A 6,000-nucleotide genomic window follows, 5' to 3' on the forward strand; every position below is an offset into this window, starting at 1 on the left:
TACTGTCGAGCATTGTGCTAACCAGTACACTACCATGCCTCCCCATCACAGAAGCAATAAATATGAAAGAATTAAAGAAATACAGTAGGGAAAAAAAATAGTTGTGAGGAAGTGAAGTTGGCTGGAGACCAGAGAGAGGGAAAAAGAAAACCTATTAGATGATCAACTGCTTGCATCCAGTTTGTCAATCATGGTGTCAGTTGAAGAACTGTTCAACTCAGAACTAAAAATAATCCAGTCTATGTCAAAAAGCTTTTTGTAGGCACAGTGGGTTCGATTTTCCTTTAGTGTATAAGGATGCATATAATGCATATCGTTAATTCAAGGATGTACCCAAAATGCTTCTCAGCCAATGACATTCCTTTGCAATGCCTTCTCTGTTTTGCTGTAATAGATGTGCAACAGGTGAGACTTTTTTTGTGATGGATAAATATAGAACTAAATAAAATTATGTGGGGCATATATAGGGTGAAAGCATAGTTCCCCGCTCCCCCCCCCCCCCACCCCCAGGGAAGGGGAATCAAAAACTAGAGGGCAAAGATTTAAAGTGAGAGAGAAAGGATTTAAAAGAGACCTGAGGGACAACTTACTCAAATAGAAGGTGTCAAGTATATGGAATGAACTGCTAGCAGAAGTGGTTGAGAGAGGTGCAATTATAACTTTTAAGAGACACCTGGTCAGGTAGATGGGAGTGGAGAGACTTGGGCAATATGTTAGGCATGGAGAAATTGAGTCAAAAGGTTTCCTTCCATCCTGTTTTACTCTGTGATTGGTTTATGGCAAGCTACGTTATGGAGTTAGAAAAGTGCAACACAGAAAGAGGCCAATCGGCTCATCTTCTCTGTGCCAAATTATTTAAGCTGCTTCCTCCCATCAACCTGCACCAGGACCATAGCCCTCCATACCCCTACCATCCATGCACCTACCCAAACCTCTTAAATATTGAAATCAAGCTCGCATGCACCACTTGTGCTGGCAGCTCGCTCCGCACTCTCAGGACCCTCTGAGTGAAGAAGTTTCCCCTCATGTTAAACTTTTCACCTTGCACCCTTAACCCATGATGTCTAGTTGTAGTCCCACCCAATCTCAGTGGAAAAGCCCACTTGCATTTACCCTATCAGTAACCTTCATAATCCTGTACACCTCCATTAAGTCTTCCCTCAGTCTTCTACATTCCAAGGAATAAAGATCGAACCTATTCAATCTTTCCATGTAACTCAGGTCCTCCAATGCGAGGTATCTGTTTCAGTGACGCTGATTACAAGATATTGATAGGGTACAGAAAAAAAGTCAGCAGAAAGTGTGGAAATATCTACTATTTTACTCTATTTTCTTAGATTCCTATAATCATAGACATCACCAGTGTGGGCTGTTTGTCCCTCATGAAACGCCTTTGCTCCTTCTAGGTGTGGCAATTTAAATCTCACTGCATTGCTGGAGAATTTTCTGAGCCCGTGGTGGGGTTTCTCATCCATAACAGGAAACTCAGCCAGTGAACTCAGATAAGTAGCTGGGATGTGGTTGGGATCAATAGTGGGCTGTCAAGGTCGTGACTTACCCACGTCAAGAACATCTGAGTCAACGCGCTTTTGAAGCCAAGGCAGATAAATCAAAGTAAAAATACAGGCTAGGATCAGTGTTCACAATGCCTATCCATTTTTTTTCCTCTCAGGCTGTGAAAACATTTTTTAGAAAATGAGCAAAAAAAAGAGTTTAACTGGGTCTAAATGAGAAATTGATTTCCCAATGAGTTTGAATCTGCATTTAATTAAATGAATTGCACTTGAAACAGTAGCAAATGCAGAGGCCCTCGGGAGCTGATGAACCTTGTGAATTAACTGGACTATTATCAAGACTGAGGCCACAATTCTATTCCTTTCAATTGTGCCAACATGCAGGCAAGTCGTGATGTATCTGTGATCCATTACCTGGGTCAGTGCTCTTGATGAGACTATTTTTTTGCAATTGACAAATGCACATGAGATTGAATTGTGGCAAATTACATTATAATGCATATGATTTAGCCACATGAAGCTATGAATAGTCTGCCCTAAGGCAGGGGCCCACAGCATACGATGCTAAAATAGCGGAAGAAAAATACAAGGAGCTCATTAAACTCTGAGGAGAAAAAGGAAGCTCATTTTGGAGAGGAATACCTGAAAAGTGCATCTGATATAGTTAGAAGGCAATGTTCTATTCCACAAATACTTTCAATATAACTGCATTTCCTTATGCAATTGTGTAGCAAGCAACACATAAGATCTCAGCATCTTACTCTGGTCTTCTCAAAGCTCTTGGGACATGGAGAAGGTCGACTGAGGTCTGTGTCCCTAATGTCCATACTGATTTTTGCTGTTAAGAGTAGATGTGTCCACACTGTGCCAAGGATGAGGACAGCATGGCTGCAGTTTCTTTTGCAGTTAAGTACAATGTCAACTTTCTACATAAGGACCTTAACAAAGCGATACCATGAGAAAGCACTTCACACTTGAGCAATCAAACAGTATTTCACTTGGGGTTATGAGTGGAGACATCAGGGAAAATGGAGAGGTTATGTTTCATAGAGTGTCTTAAAGGAAGAAAAGAAGATAGAGAGGTGTAGCAAGGGAACTCCAGTAAGGCTGTCACTGATGCTGTAAGTAAAATAAATAATGCACAAGAGATTGGAATTGGTCTGTTCTTGATGTTGAGCTTTATGTATAAAGAATGGTCAGTTGTATGAGTGGACAGAAGTGGCTATAGAGTAATACCTGAGGATATCATTGCTTCAGGAAAGCGAGGAGAGAGAAAGTAAGAGGTCAGGAGAGGAAGAAGAAAAAATATGAAAGTCTGATTATGAGATACCCTTAAGTGATCATTATCAGAGAAAGAACAAAGTTTGAGGGGAGACTGGCATGATAAAGGAGTTGGGAAATTGAAAGATCACATCACATGAATGCTTATCCTCTCAGATAGGAAAGCATCTTTCACACTACTCCCTTAGGCATTTACAACTGGCTTCAAATCACTAACCGTGTGTACACATAGAACAATCTTCACTTGAATTATGAAGACAATTGCTCCTTCAGTGGACAATCTGTCTTTTTGTTTCAGCCACTTCTCTTTTGTTCTGATTAAATATCCAACTAAATAATTAAACAGCCTCCAGGTGAAGATTTGCAATTTACCTTTTTTTACCTGCTGTTTGTAAAATTCCACATCCAAGCACAAATTCTTATGATAATATATCAACATGTTCTATTTCTTAATGATATATGTGTATTAATATACTTCGTGCCCTCATTAAAAATGTGTTACAGTGAATCAAAAAGACTTAATACCCAATTTATATTCCATATCCTTGGACCATTCCCCAGATAGTGCATTGTATATCATTTGGTTTTATTTGGATTATAGCAGCATTACCACTAATTTTCTTGTGCAGGTCCTCTTTCCCCAATGTTTGCAAGCCTCTGTCTACTGCTGCCGGCGGCGCACCTTAAAGTGAATAATTAAATATCTCTCCAGTTTCTCAGAATTATGAAGAGGGTGGTAAGGGACCTTTCGAAGTCTTGCACCAAGCTTAAAAATGAACAACTCCTCTGGTATTGCTTATTTCCAGCTTCATTGTAAATAATTTAAAGCTGATTTGTCCACTTTCTCATTTTTATTTATTTAGCGATACAGCAGGGTAACAGGCCCTTTTGGCCCAACGAGCCCATGCTGCCCCATTACACCCACATGACTAATTAACCTACTAAGCCCTATGTCCTTGGAATATGTGAGGAAACCCACACAGTCATGGGGAGTACATACCAACTCCTTACAGACAGTGGCGGGAATCGAACCCAGGTCACTGGTGCTGTAATAACATTAAGCTAAACGCTGCACTCCCATGCCGGCTTTCTCTAGAAGTATTCTCTTTCCCTTTTAAGTATTCTGCTTTTAATTGTTGTCCGGAATTCACTGCATGAGAAGTTGGTGGAAGAAGAACCAATAGCAACTGTGGAGATAAAAATGGATAAAACATAAAAGGAGGATTTGCAGAATAGTAGAGCGAGGTCGCCTTTCAATGGTTGTTCTACTGAGACTGCATTAGTTGCATTACTTATATATAAACTTAAACATTTATGTGATGTACTAACGTGACATTGTCAGGTTTTATGACCTATCTCTGTTTGCTATTGAGAAGGTGGTGGTGAGCTACTGTGATGAAGTGCTTGGAGAGTTTGGTCATGGTTAGAATTTACTCCTGCCTGAACAAGCACCTGGGCCTGCCTGCAATTTGCCTACCACCACAACAGGTCTACAGTGGACACTATCTCATTGGTTCTACGCATGGCTTTGGAGCCTCTGGGAAACAGTAATCAGCCTGCCTTTTATCAATTACAACTCGGCATTCAACACCAACATCCTCTCAATACTAATCAATGCACTTCAAATCCAGGGCCCCTGTACTCTCTCTGCAACTGGATCCTTGACTTCCTTTTTGGGAGACCACAGTTAGTGTGGATTGGTAATAACCTTCTCCTCACTGATAATCAACACACGCACACCTCAAGAATGCGTGCTTAGCCTACTGCTCTACTCTCTCTACCTTCATGAGGTTTTGGCTTGGCCACAGCTCAAACACCACTACAAACACTACAAAATCACTGGTGATGGCAGAATTTCAGATGGCGACAAGGTGCACAGGGTTGAGATAGATTGGCTGGTTGAGTGGATTTGCAACAAAAACCTTGCAGTCAATGTCAGCAAGGTCAAGGAATTGTTTGTGGACTTCAGGAAAGGGATGTTCTGAAAACACCCATTAATCCTCACTGAGGGGTCAGTGCTGAAGAAGATTCAGATTCCTGGGTGCCAACATTGCTGGGGATCTATCCCAGACCCAACACATTGATGCATCACAAAGAAGGCATGATAGCTGTTTCACTCCATTAGATGAGATATTAGAAGAGATTTGGTATGTCACCAAAGACTAGCAAATTTCTGCAGATGTATGGTAGAGTGCGTTCTGACCGGCTGTATCACCACCTGATATGCAAGCTCCAATGAGCAGGATTGAAGGAGGCTGCTGAGGGTTGTAGACTCGGCTGGCTCTCTCATCTGCAGGCCCCTCATCACCACCGTGGACATCTTTAAAAGGCAGTGCCTCCATCATTAAGGGCCCTTACCATCTGAATTATTCCTCTCCTCATTATTACCATCAGGGAGGAGGTACAGAAGCCTGAAGACACACACTCAGTGTTTTAGGGCTTCTTCCCCTCTACCAACAGATTTAAGCATGCTCCATGTACATCACATCACTATTCCACTTTTCTACTATTTATTTATTGCACTGTATTCCTGCTGTGAAACAACAGATTTCACAATTTATGTCAGTGAAAATAAATCTGATTTTGATTCTCCCTTGAAGGTAGCAGTCCCTGTGATGAACGTGTTCTCAGCAGCATGTCTAGGTCGTGAGTTGCAGGATTCTGAACCAGCACTAGGGGTTCTTTATGTCCAGGGCAGGATTGTGTAGCGTCTTGCAGAGAGATTTGGTGATCCTTGTGTGCCTGACTGATTTGTGTCCTGGGGGTGTGGACTTAGTAGGTTGTACTCAAGCATTTTTGATCAGTTGGTACAGGGCAGCTTGTAGATGATGCACACAATGGTAATTTGGAAAAAAAGGTGGGTGATGAGAGTCCAGATCTTTAATAGGCACATCTGATGGTAAAATGGTAACTCCCTATCATTCAATGTTAGGCTTTTTAAGAAGTAACCAGTTCTTTAAGTTTGTTAAAACTGATTTCATAGGATTGTGGCCATTTGTATTTGGCATAAAAATGTATGCATAAATAGGAGTGGGATATGTTTTCTTTAGAATGTTGAAGTTGCTCCAATAATCAGTAAGGTCATAATTAACATAGAAACATAGAAAATAGGTGCAGGAGTAGGCCATTCGGCCCTTCAAGCCTGCACCGCCATTCAGTATGTTCATGGCTGATCATCCAACTCAGAACCCTGTACCTGCTTTCT

The sequence above is a fragment of the Hemitrygon akajei genome, chromosome 29 (assembly GCF_048418815.1).
Source record: "Hemitrygon akajei chromosome 29, sHemAka1.3, whole genome shotgun sequence".
NCBI lineage: Eukaryota > Metazoa > Chordata > Chondrichthyes > Myliobatiformes > Dasyatidae > Hemitrygon > Hemitrygon akajei.